The sequence below is a fragment of the Sorex araneus genome, chromosome 6, assembly GCF_027595985.1.
Source record: "Sorex araneus isolate mSorAra2 chromosome 6, mSorAra2.pri, whole genome shotgun sequence".
Lineage (NCBI taxonomy): Eukaryota > Metazoa > Chordata > Mammalia > Eulipotyphla > Soricidae > Sorex > Sorex araneus.
This window is the reverse complement of record NC_073307.1, coordinates 48036737-48049737: the sequence shown is the minus strand read 5'-3', so window position 1 is coordinate 48049737 and position 13001 is coordinate 48036737. Positions and strand designations below refer to the sequence as shown.

Sequence of the window (13001 nt, the reverse complement as noted above, 5' to 3'; positions counted from 1 at the left end):
TTCCTCTAAGATCCTGGCACCCAAGACACTGTGTCCTTCAGCCCCAGAGCCACAAAACTCTGTACACACAGGACGTCTCCAGGCACTCAGGAGTCACCAAGAACAGAACAACCTTAGCTGGCTCGTTCCCTTTCAGCCCAAAGACCCTGGGCAGCGCAGGGCTCCCCAGCCCTAAGGCTGCATGCACCCTTTCACTTGAAACAGACCTTCCGTTCTCAGTGACCCGAGTGCAGACCCCAGCCGAGCCCGTCACCAGGTTTTGCAAGCTTTGTGCATGCTGAGTCTCAGTTTCCCACTCTGTGTGAAGTACCCAGCCAGCATTGGGCGGGCATCGGGGCTCCTAAAATGATGGCACCGTGAAGTCACTCACAGAAGTTCTGGGAGGCAGGAATCGCTTGCGTGTGTCAGTGCGCCTGGCATTCCCACATGCCATACGTGCTGAGAGAAGGAGGGAAGAGAAAGACAATCGCCCAGGCAATAAGCTCTGAGTTCAGACTTCCTGTTTTATTGCCTGACCCAGTTCCCAGCCCCGGGGTTGGGGCGCTGAGCAGGGGGGCTCAGGGCTCAGAAGAATAGTCAGGTTCCTGGCAAATGCCTGCCTGTCTGCCAAGAAGTTACCAAGTGACCGGGGAGGGCGGTGTTCCACAAGCCCTGCCTGTCATTGTGGTGGCTCACAGGCATAAATAATGCAAGAACATGCGCTCTCCTTGCCACCCGGCAGACTAAGAATAGTGTGGCTGTCCTGTGAGGGAGTCCACGGGGAAGACAGCGGCACACAGGCGGGGCCGGGCAGGGAATGACGTCACTGGGCTGTGTCCCCCACCTCCAGGGTCACCTCGCCATCCCAGGAGATAGTGGGTGCAGAGCTCCGATTGTCCAAGCTAGCGGGAGACCTGGGCTGTGGGGACCATCTTCAGCCTGCCCTGCTTTGCACTCCCGCCCCCCTATTCATCAGCCCCCAAACCATCCCTGTTCTATGGGGGTGACGAATCAACATAGACTTGGGTTTCCTTTGAAAAACTACGGAGACAAGATTCTATGGCAGGTTTGCTTGGTGTGCATTTGTTTGTGTAGCGTGGGGGATTGAACCCAGGACCTCCTGCATATAGGGCAAGTGCTCGACCGTTGAGCTACATTACATTCTAGCCACTGAGAAGGAGTTCTATGGCTTTTAATTAAAAAAAAAAAGAAAGAAAATGTAAGTTTTAAAACCACTGACCTAGAAAGATGCTTCTGAGACTTTAACAAGCATTTAATGTTAATCAGGCGGTGTTAAAATGCAAACTAGGGGTCAGAGAGGGGTTAGAGCACTTGCTTTGCACCCTTACCTGCAGTCTATGTGGATTCAATCCCCAGCCCCACAGGAGTCTTCCCTGAGTTGCAAAGCCAGGAGTTAGCCAGAGCATAGCCAGGTGTGGCCCCCAACTCTCCTCCCCCCAAAACTGAAAATTAAATATATATATATATATATATATATATATATATATATACTAAAATAAAATGCAGACTGGGGTTCACAAAGTCTGGGATGTGGCCTGAAATTCTGCTAAGAAGCTTCTGGGTGACCCTGCAATGGAATTCACAGAGCACTCAGGCTCAGAGAGAGGAAAGGATGAGTCTTGAGCACTGAGCAGGCCTGGCTCTTCCAGGGGCTACGAGACTTGGGGTGGAAAGGGGGTGGGCAGCAGCCATGATTGGGGGGTCCATGGGCAGATGACACCATAAAAAGCTGAACCTCTTGGGGCCCCCCACACACACTCCCACAGGAACGGAAGGAAGGAAGGAGTCGTCTGCACAGGACCTCTCAGCTTAGGTGACTGTGCCCCCTGCCATGCCCTCACCTGAAGGGCCAACTCCAGGAAGGTACAGTACATCCGGGAAGCTACCAAAATGCAAAGAGTTATTCCACTTCTTAGAATTTATGTGAATACAAAAACACAAATTCTAGAGGGGATCGAGGAACGTTCACCACTCACTGCAACATTATTTACAATAGCCAAAAGCTAGAAATAACTTAAGCAACCAGCAACAATTGAATGGATAAAGAAGATGTAGAATACTACTCAGTCGTAAAAAAGATGAAACCCTACCACTTACAACGCTATGGATGGAGCTAAAGCAAATGCCTGGTATACTAAGTCAGATAAAGACAAACACTGTGCTATACAGTGAATATAAATGATGAATTAAATTAAAACAAACTTTACTGTAAGACTACCGGAAGTGGCCACCAGAGAGAAGGGAAATGGATAAATCAGGTAAGAAGGAATCAATTAGATAGTGGTGGACAGAAGTGGACTGGAAATGGTGAACCTGACAAACTGGACACACTCATATCAATTCTCAGTCGCATGCACCTAAAACTTACAGAATATCATAAAACAATATGTGTGCGTAAGCACTCTAGCACTGTCACCCCGTTGTTCATCGATTTGCTCGAGCAGGCACCAGTAACGTCTCCATTGTGAGACTTGTTACTGCTTTTGGCATATCGAATATGCCACGGGTAGCTTGCCAGGCTCTGTCGTGTGGGCGGAATACTCTCGGTAGCTTGCTGGGCTCCCCGAGAGGGGTGGAGGAATCGAACCCTGGTTGGCTGCGTGCAAGGCAAACGCCCTACCCATTGTGCTATCACTCCAGTCCAAGACAGAAAATATGTCACTTTGACAAAAAACAAAACAAAGCAATTTTTTTAGACTAAGATAAAATGCAAACAAGATCCAGGTTGCAGGTGAGGCGGGCCCTCAGTCGGGGGTGACTGGAGGAGTGTGTGGGGACCCATCAAGGCTCCCATCCAAGGGCAAGAGCAGAGGCCAGCCAGCCTCCCGGATCAGCCTGAGGGGGCCGGCCTACAGTCCGGGACTGGCCTGATATAACCCCGCATGACGGGCCCAGCACTCCGACCCCTTCACACAGAAGCCCCTGATGGCGCCTGCCCCCTGTCACAGTCCAGCGCAGTGAGGGGCATCCCCCGCACCCCGCCCCGCCTTTCCGCTCCTGCTGACACTTGCAGTTCCAAGAAACAGAATGATTGCCACCGACACTCCCTGCCTTCCCCTCCCCTCCCTGTGACCACACTTCCCCTCCTCCAGGTCTGTCCCTCACGTGGCACTAAGAGGTCACATTCCTCTGCTCCAGCACCCCCCGCCCCCTGCTCCAAATAACGGCATCTTTATTTGCTCTGACATCAGGCAGGTCAGTCAGCACGCACGGGGCGGATGGTAAGCAGCCCTGGAGGGCAGAGCAGGGCCCTTCCCAGGGTTCCCTGCTGTGTCCCCCACCCCCGGATCTGGGCCTCCCGGAGGCTCGGTGAACATTCCCTGGCCGCTGAAGGCATCACAGAATAAAAATACAGCTCACCTCACTGCCGCCCATCAGTCAGCTCCACGGTGCCAAGTGACCTCAGTCACCCTGGGGAAATGGTCCAGGCGGCCACAAGGGGCCAGCCCTGTGCAGCGTGCCCCACACCAGGTGCACGGGCTCTGCAGGCTGCGTGGCCCTCTGTGCATGGCGTCTCTGGCGGCCTTGGTGGGTCTGGATGAGAGATAGAATCTGGAAGCGGCTCTGAAGGGACAGGACCTGGTGACGTTAACCCTGTCCAGGCGTAAGGCCCGGAGGGGGTCACCACAGCCAGAGTATGGCAAGACCAGGTCTCAGGACAGTCTCGAGCCAACAGCTAAGCAGGGGTGAAGGAGGGAGAGGAGCCATGGCGGGGGCCACCTGCCCACTCGCAGCAGGCACAGGGAGAGGGCAGCTGAGTGTGGGAGTCAGTTGGCACCCGCGGGTGGTGGCCTCTCAGCCCCAAGCTCGTGACAGTCTATTTTTTAACTGTCCCCTGTCCATCCCCCACCTTCAGGTGCCCTCTCAGTGGACCTTGCACAGGGACTGTGTCCTGGCCAAAGTCAGGGCCATCTTGGGCTTTGGTGGGAGGGTCGCTGAGCCCCGCATCCCCCAGAGGCCTCCAAGTACTGAGCTGCCCCAGAGTCAGCCCAGAAAGGAAGAACCTGGACTCTCCACTTTCAGGGACCACCCCCCCTCCCCACACCCGCTGAGGGAGATCACTACCACTTGAGTCTTGGGATGTGCTCTGTGACACCAGTGACGCCCAATGTCAGGCCCTGGCAGTGCCCCAGTGCCCGCAGCCTGCCCAGAGCACACTTGATCCTCGCTGGCCTGCGCCCAGGGAGGGATGAAGAGGCCAAGCTGTGTCGCTTCAAGAGCCAAGCCCAGAGCCTCAGACCCCAGACCCAGTGAGGCTCCCTCCGTGCCGTACCAGGGACAGGGCACCCGTTTGGGCCCGTGGGCACCTCCACGACCCTCTCTAGGAGAGACTAAACTGTGCCACTGGTATTTTCTTGTTTTGTTTGGGTTTTGTTTGTTTTGCTTTGAGGCCCCATCCAATGGTGCTAAGGGCTCGCCCCTGCTCTGTATTCAGGGATCACTCCTGGTGGTGCTCCAGGGACCATACATGGTACTGGGGGACAAAGGAGGGTCAGCTGCCTGCAAGGCAAGTGCCTTCACCCTTATACTAGCTCTCTGTCCCCAAGAAAACAATGGAAACTGTTTTTAAAGATAATTTTTTTTAAAAAAAGCTTTTTTTTTTAATCTGCCAAACATTCTGTCTCCAAGAGACCTTACTCCAATGAATTAGATTCGAGAATCCGGGGGTGCTCCTGCTCTGTCTGTGGGGTTCATTCTAGCCAGCCCCATCCTGACCCACCTGGGGGACCCCTCCTGCCGACCCCACATTTTGGGTGCCAACTACGTTCTTATAGACCTATAACCCTTCCTCTACTTCACGATCCATGTTGTAACAACTCAGAACTGAAGTCTGAGCCCCGGAACAGGCAAATGGTTTAACCCAAGCCCACCGGTGAGTTAGTTAGACCGTCGGCGCCACATCCGGTCCTGAAGCTCAGGACCCTTTCCACTGTGCCTGTGTCCACCCTACCCCATGGGCTAAATGTCAGCAGGTCACTTACACTGAGATCTGGTGAGCCCGTCTTCTAAAGCATTTTCAATTTCCACAGTGACCAAAATACCATCATTTTACTTACACCTCAGTTTTCAGAACCCTCCGAGAGAGGATCTGTTATTCTATTAATAATAGAAATATTATTGTGTCTATTTTGCAGATGAGAAAGCAAAAGTCTAGAGAGGCTACCTCCGGGCTGACTGACACTTTCTGGCTAAGCCAGCAGGAGACTGGTACAGCCTCAGAACCTGGGGCTCGAGGGAGGCGAGGAGCAAACCGGGAGACGACCTTTTCCCCGTGAGGCAGCAGGGGGCTGGGCAGGGCAGCGCAGGGCCCACAGCGAAAGTACTATCTGCTCACCGAGTGGAAAAGATGAAGCAAGGATGGTGGAATTTCACACAGGGGCCAGTTGGTGAAGATTTCACTCCCGGAGAGAGAGGCCTTTTATGAGCCCCTAGAGTCACAGGGCCGGGAGGCCGACCCCACACTGACTCCTCTGGTCACCTCGGGGAGCAATGGGACCTAGGGTCCAGGGACAGTTCACAAAGGACACTGAGCCCTCCTGAATACACACAGCCTGACATGTCCGCAGCCATGCCAGGGAGGCCCCCGCCAGGCCCCTGGACCAGACCCCTCACGCTCAAGGCCTAGGTTCTGGACACGCCTCCATATACGAGGCTGCAGCCAGTCATGCCAATGATACTCGGGTCTCTTCACCTCACCTCTGACCTTCCCAACTACCAAGTACCCCCACCGACTGCCTTCCCTTTCAGTCGCACCGCTTCTGAGAAAATACCACTTTTAGCCATCTGCAAATATCTGGCTTTCTGTTTTTTTCTTCCTTTTTTTTCTTCTCTGTCTCCCCAATTAAAAGGCCAACTCCTTCTCTCATTCACACGGTACCCTCGGTGCCGGAAAGCCTTCCCAGCCACCGCTGGCCAGGGTCACTAAGGGCTTCAGCCAAGGTCACCAGCGAGCGAGCTGGAAGGTGGACCTGGCACCCAGAACTGACCGATCCCCGCCCACACTGGCCTGCCCTGTCCCTGCTGTCATGCTCCAGGGGGGACCAGAGCCGGACGGCCCTGATAACAGCACCCCTCCGCTTCCCCGGGGGCACGAGGTGCCCCTATGTGGCCGCCCTGCCTGCTTCCCTCTCGGGCCCTCCCTTCCTGGCATCAGCAGTTCCGATGAGCTCATGTCTGGATGCCTGGGAGCTGCCCTGAAGGGAAAGGTGCCCCCCCAGGCCAGGCCCTGGGCTTGGAGGTGTGCTCTGCCTCGCAGGGGTGGGGGGAGGTGGCGTGACCCCCGCCCAGCCCACCTCCTAGCACTGTGCAGCGGGTTCAGGAGACGCGTGTCTACGTGGAGATGGAGCGGGGCCAGCACAGGACAGGAGGTGGAGAGAGGCTCTTCCGGGCTTTTCCCTGACTCCAAATCAGGGGTGGGAACGTCCGGCCCTTGGGCCAGGCTGTATGAGGCCCGAGAAATCTTGTGGTCTGGCCCTGGCGCATGGATGCGTCTCGTCTGCCTGCCTGCACAGTCCAAGTATGGTGTGAGAAGCATCCAGATGACCTGGGCAGGAAAAGGCTCTTCCCGGCTCCCGGCACAGCCACCTGGGCCCTCCCTCCTCCCTCCCCTGGAGCTCCCACCACCCCCCCCCCAAACCCAGAAAGAAAGCTCTGCCCCGGACTCGCTCGATCATCCCCCACAGATCTCTTTCCCCAACCAAAGCAGGGAGATACCCTAAAACACTGACTGCGGAAACTAGGGACCAGCGGGGGCCCAGGCAGCCGAAAGACACAGGGGTCTTCTTCCCCTTTCTTCCACCATTGGAGCTAACGACAGGAGGAAGTCTCAGACCTCATTTGACTCTGGCAGGTCCCACCGCCTGCAGGGTGGGGGGTGGGGGGAGCCCCGCAGTATATGGCTGGTCCCTGGGAAGTTCTCTGCTATTAGAGCAACCCTAACCCATTCTCCTGGCCAGACTCATGGAGAAACTGAGGACCAGAGGAAGGGGAGGGGGGAACCCAAATCTCTAGTGGAGACAGAAAAGGACTTCCCCTACCTCCCCGCACCCACGCCCAGCCCCCAAAGCATGAAGCATATTTCCAAATGTCCTGGGATGGGGGCAGGGAGGGGAGCACTCTACCTCAGACTTGAAGTAACTGGTAAGTAGTGAGGGGGTGGGGGGGGGCATGATTTCAGTTGTGGCTTTGCCCGCTACACAGGGTACTACTGGTCAGTCGGGGTAAGTGGCAGGCTGGAACAACAGGCTGGAACGAACAAGGTTTAGGGTCCCTGGCCCCAGCTGCTAGTCCCCGGTCCACTACCCATACCCCCCTTATTAACACTTAGAAAATGACAGGAGCCAGGCATCCTGAAAAGCACCAGCAGTCCCCCGACCCTCATCTACAATTCTGCTGTCCGCTCAGAAGTCACCTGCTCATCCCGTCACTGGGAGCCGGGGTGGGGGGTGGGAGGGAATCCCAAGATCCCACCAAGTTGCTTTACTCACCGGCCACCTGCAGCGGCGGTGGGAAGGCGGGCACCAGCTGTACTGCCCAGCCAGGTCCAGGGGAGAAAACCTCGACCTGGGACCCCGCGGTCCCGCCCAGGAGCCGCCCGGAGCTGGAAGTGGGGGGCGTCGGAAAGGAGAATCCTGCAGATTTCTCGGCAAGGTCCAGCCAGGAAGGACCCTTCCCTCTGCCCGTTAGAAACCCGTTAGGGCCGCGTCAGAGCCCCTCCGCTCGCTCACTCACCTCTGGGGCTCGGTGCCCACCTGGGCGGGAGCGTCCGTCTCCCTCCCGGCGCGGCGAGAGTGAGCTAGGGGAGGCTCCGGACAGACTGTTCCCCCCTCTCCCCGCGGTCGCCCTGATGGGGCCGGGCGCGCTGGACACCCGCGCCCCCGGGCAGGAGGTGCCCGAGTCCCGGAGGAGCCCGCGCTGGAAGCCGCCCTCAGCCCCGGCCCCGGGCGCGGGGAGACGGCTCGCGCACCCCTCCGCACAGACGGGGAAACTGAGGCCCGGGATCCGCAGCGAGCCGCCCGTGGGAAAGGGAGCAGCTCCGGGCCGCGCACCCTCCCGCCGCACCTCCCGCGCCGCCGCCTGCGCGCACCTGCCCGCGTGCGTCTGTGCGCGCCGCCCCGACACGCCCGCGCCCCGCGTCCACGGCCGGCGGGGACCCGAGCGAGCCAGCCGCCAGCGCTGGGCAGGCTGCGCCCCGCGGCCCTAGCGCCGCCCCGCCGGGCCCGCCCCGCCCACCCTCCTGGGGAGGGGCTGGGAGGTGGAGGGGTGCGAGAACCCCCCCCCCCACACACACACACACACGCACACCCGCGCTGCTCGGCAGGCAGGCTTCCTTTCCTTCATCCCTCCAACCCGGCTTCAAGGTCTTTGTGCTTCTGCCCCCATAACTGACCTCCTGCACTCAGTACCCTCCGGGTCCCGGTCAGCCCTTGTCTCAGCCCTGTCCCCTGAGAAAATTGTTCACGGTGATAGAACTCGGATAAATGAGGACTGAGTATATGTCCCCATGCTGGGGACACGCGCGCGCACACACACACACACACACACACACACACACACACACACACACACCCTGACTTAAGTCGTGTACTATGTAACGGGCAGGGATGCTGAGTCTCATGCCCAAAATTTCCCATCTTTCCTGGAGCCAAATTCTTTTCAAATAGAGCACAGGGCCCCCGAGGCAGTGGTCAATGTGCCACAGAATCTTGGGATGCTATTAAAAGTCTCGATTCCCAAGTTCTGCCCCTTTCCAGGACTGGGTGGGGAGAGGAGGCGGCCAGTGGAATTAGAATCCATCCAGCCAGCATCCCTTGCACTCCTCACTGTTTGGAAACCAAATCACCCTTGTAAAAAAAAAAAAAATGCTGGCCTGGGTTTTCACCGAAGTTTCCACGGTTCTGAGCGCCCCACCCCCCCTCCACCAGCTTGGTTCCACTTTCATCTCAGAGCAAGATTCTGGGTGTGGATTTCTGCTAAAGAAGTTAGAAGAGTGTTTGGCGGCCGCCCGTCTCAGGTTCTGTGAGACGCATAATGGCCTGCATTGGGGACCACTGTCTGCATCCGGCCACTCAGAGTACAGGTTGGGGACAGAAGGGACAAACTCTCCCTAGTGGACCCCATGCCCATGACCTCATGAGCTCCGGTGAATCCCTGGGACTGTCCCGTATGCTGGTGCTGCCCCAAGTGGCCTGTGAGGGGTGCAGGAGAGTCCCCCCTCCCAGCCTCCCCGCCCCACCTCCCCGATCTGGCAGCAGGTGTGGCCTCCCTGCAGGGCTGGCTCTGGGAAAGAGGCTGCAGCAGCAGCGCAGCCCAGCATGTAGGAAAGCAGGAAATCAGCTGTGTGGGTGAGCGAGGCTAGGATTGCTGTGTGGGTGGCCACCAGAGAGAAAGACATGAGGAAAAGGAAGGAGGACAGAAAGTGGCTGGGGCTGTGCGTGGGCGGGTGACAGTGGGTGCAGGCACGGAGAGAGTGTGCGCAGAAGGGAGCCTGCAAACTGGAGGGGTGGGAGCCAAGGAAAATGGGGGAAAGAGCCTGCTTTTAGCCTGCGCGGGTGTGACTTCAGGCAGGATGGCGGCTTGGGAGGCACGTGCGTGAGTGAACGCTGGCCATGGGGGCGGGGAGGGAGGGCCTGCCAGTGTACACACCACGCACAGGTGAGTGAGCGGGGTCGTGAGTGTGTATACAGGTGTGGGTCTCTGGATGAGTAAGAACATGTGTCCAGTGGACACCCCCACATTCGTGTTTGGGGTACACAGGAGCGTGGGAGCCCTGCTCCTCTGCCAGGCCCTCCCGTGGCAGTCCTGTGGCCTGGGGGTGCCCCTGCCTGCCCCCCCTGAGTGAACACCGTCAGCAGCTCCTCAAGGGTCCTGGCCCTCTGCCTCTACACACCAGTCTGCCTGGGGCAGGCCTCATCCGATGACTCTGGCCAAACCCTGTTCTCGCCCTTGAGGCTTGGAGCAGTGGCCATGAGAATCCACAAGGCTTCCAAATGCCCAAGATGTTGTCACAGACTCCTAAATCATGGAGGATGAGGGGTTGGTCAGCAGTGGCCCCAGGCGTCCCTGAGTCAGCAGAGGGAGGGAGGGAGGGACTCGACAGAATCCCCCACCGGTCCAGTCCCCAGAGATGGAACAAAATTTCCCAGCCCTCAGTGGGTGGAAGAACACAGCCATCGGGGGCGGGGTTGGGGGTGGGGGGTGGAGCGCCTGGGCCCAGATCGCCCAGGGTTTGGATCTTGGTTCCTCCACCCACTGCCCGAGACTTGGGACAGCTCACTTCCATTCCTTCTGCCTTAGTTTCCTCATCTGTGAACTTCACGGGGGTTCATGGGCTTGCTCAGAGCAGCCTTTCTCCAGTCCAGGAGCCAAAGGAGAGTCCCCGGTGGAACCAGGTAAAATAATCTCAGAAATGGGAGTCACGGCATCAGACTAGGATGGAGAGGTGGGGGCTGGGCACAGGAAGGGGACAAGAGCGGAAGCAGCCATGGCTGAAAAAAGGTTGAGGAACACAGGTTCAGGGGACAAAATCTAGTCACCTGCTCCAAAGAATTTAGCACAGTGCCTCAAACCCGTTGATTCCAGCTCTAGCTTCGCCACCAACTTACTATGGCGCCTGGGACAAGCCGCCTGCCCTCTCTGCGGGCTTCCGGGCCTCGGCCTCATCTCAGTGAGTCATGCCAGTTGCGGCCCGCTGGGACTCTGTAAGGACTCTGTGTTCCTCTCCGGGTGATCAGCAGACCAGCAAGCACCGGCTGAACTTGGCAACTCAGCAACTCCTACCCCAGACCCCCAGGGCTCCAAAACAATGAAGGCTACAGGCCCGAGCCAGAGTCCAGCGGGCGAAGCGCTCGCCTTGTACACAGTCGACCTGGGTTCAATCCCCGGCATCCCACATCCCCAAGCACCACCAGGAGTAATTCCGGAGCCCACAGCCAGAAGTCACCCCCTGAGTGTCGCTGGACGTGTCCCCCCAAAGAATCGAACAAACAAACATGAAGACCAGTGTGGGCTCTAGCCAAAGACCACCCAGACGTCCACTGACTGCAGCCTCCTTCCTCCCGACACCTCCAAGGGATCCTCCTGCCTGTGCCATGGCCCTGAGGTGACCCCTGCGGTTTCTGTCCCTCAGCATGTGTGAGGCAGAATTAGATGGCCCTGCGCTGCCCCGCAGAGAGGATGGACCAGACCGTGACACAAGGAGAACCCTGTCACCCTCTGCGCCCCAACACTGAGGACGCGGGGAAATGGGGAGACAAGCTGAGATAAGAAACGCCGTGTAAGGAGCCAACAGCGTTCTGCAAAATGGCCCCTTCTCCCTTCTCCAGTGGGGTCTCTCTGCTCCAGAACATCAGCAGTCAAGCATCTTCCCCTAATAAATCCAGGATATAAGGATGTCTGAGGCAAAATCCCATATTAAAAAAAAAATCATGGCTTAGTGGCTTGCAAGCCTCAAATATCTGACAAGTCACTTATCTTCTCTCAGTCTCAGTTTTCTCATCTGTACGATGGGAACAGTAGCACAATGTTACTCAAGGGGCTAAGTATGAGAATGAAAAGAAATAATGTGTGCAAAGCTCTTAGCATTGAGGGCTAAGTACATATGGGTTTAGCAAATAATAGCTTTAGTGTCGTCCCACTGATGCTGACTGATCGTCTCAGTTATTACCAACATCCCTCACGCGTTCATCTGGATCCCCCTGAAATTTCCAAAGCACTGCCCCCGTCACAGGTGGTCTCTCTAGGGCTCCACAAGTCAGACAGGGCTCATGGGGTTTTATCTTCAGATGAAGAAGCTCACGAAGAGGAAGGGAATTCCTGGCCTGTGGCTGCTCGGTGCTGACTCCAGCACCCACCCTCTTGCCTCTTGAGCCCTGGCCTGCGAGGGGAAGGGAGCACGGCTGGGCCTTCAGGCTCCTGGGGACCAGGCCTGGGGCCAGCTCTGGTGTGAGGGTCCCCCCCCCACCCCGTCCGTCACGGCTGCGGGTCCCCCCTCCCCCCGCCAACCGTCCACTGTCCTCCCCTCCCAGGGCCAGTCTCCTTGCTCCCGCCTCGCTCCTCCTGTCACCCCATGGGCAATGCAGGAACAGTGCGTGAGTGGCCTTGGGGGTGGGAGACGGAGGCCGGAGCCTCAGAGAATCATTTCAGAACAGAGTGGGTGGACAGCTGGGGTGATGCCAGCCAGGCATCGGCAACGCCTGAAGGAAAATGAAGCATTTCTTCAGTTTCCTGATGCCCCGGCCCCGCCAAGCCTGTGAGCCCGCATGTCCTGCCCCCCCCCCTTCCCCTTCCCCTCCGGGACCTGTTTGCCCTGACTCCTGACAAGCCGAGCACGGCCCTGCGCACGTCCTCCCCATCTGGTCACACTCGAGTGTATCCAGGAGCGGTTGGTGGAGGTGATTCAGCAGCCCGGGGCTTCCCTGTCCCGCCCTGCCCCGACACTCCAGCTGCCGCAGGACGCAGGAAAGCGGTCACGGATCCTTCCTTCCTCCCCGCCCTACGTGCCCTCCTCGGCCCCCACTGCAGCCCAGGCAACCTGGGCCCGCTCCCGTCATCTCCAGCAGATGGGAAACTGAGGCAGGGCGGGCGGTGTTGGGGGGGTGGCGGGGGGAACATGAACCCAGCTAGGCCTGGAGCAAGGTCTCCCCTCTCCGGACCTCAGCTCCCTTGCCTGCTGGAATTAGTCACAGGCTCCAGCCAGCCCCTGGCCCTGCGGACCTGGGCGAGTGTAGAGGCTGCACGGTCCTGCCCACGCCGGCAGCCCAAGGGCGCGCAGGCCCCGACGCTCCCGTGCAGATAAGCCTCCAGCCCCACAGCGTCCGACTCCACTTCTGCCTGTCACCACGGAGAACTGAAGGTCAGACAGAACTTGAGAGTCGGACTGGGGAAAACAAAAACCCCAACCCCGGTAGGACAGCCCAGCTGGCCCTCCCTGCTTTCCCGCGAGCTCTCTCTCGGGCAGGGGAGCGGGCAGGCTTGGAGGGGGCGCGGCGGGGCATTGCGCA

General features: G+C 58.2%; 1 protein-coding gene across 3 annotated transcripts in view; it reads right to left on the bottom strand.

The window, feature by feature from the left end:
- SYNPO (synaptopodin) overlaps positions 1-8209 on the bottom strand; it is a 30957-nt gene extending 22748 nt beyond the window's left edge. Inside the window, exon 1 of one of the 3 annotated variants that reach the window (XR_008630665.1) lies at positions 7732-8080. The gene's annotated coding sequence lies outside the window, so the exon portion shown is untranslated. The other 2 variants (XM_055141721.1, XM_055141722.1) reach the window with 2 other exon arrangements.
- Between the last annotated feature and the right edge of the window lie 4792 nt (positions 8210-13001).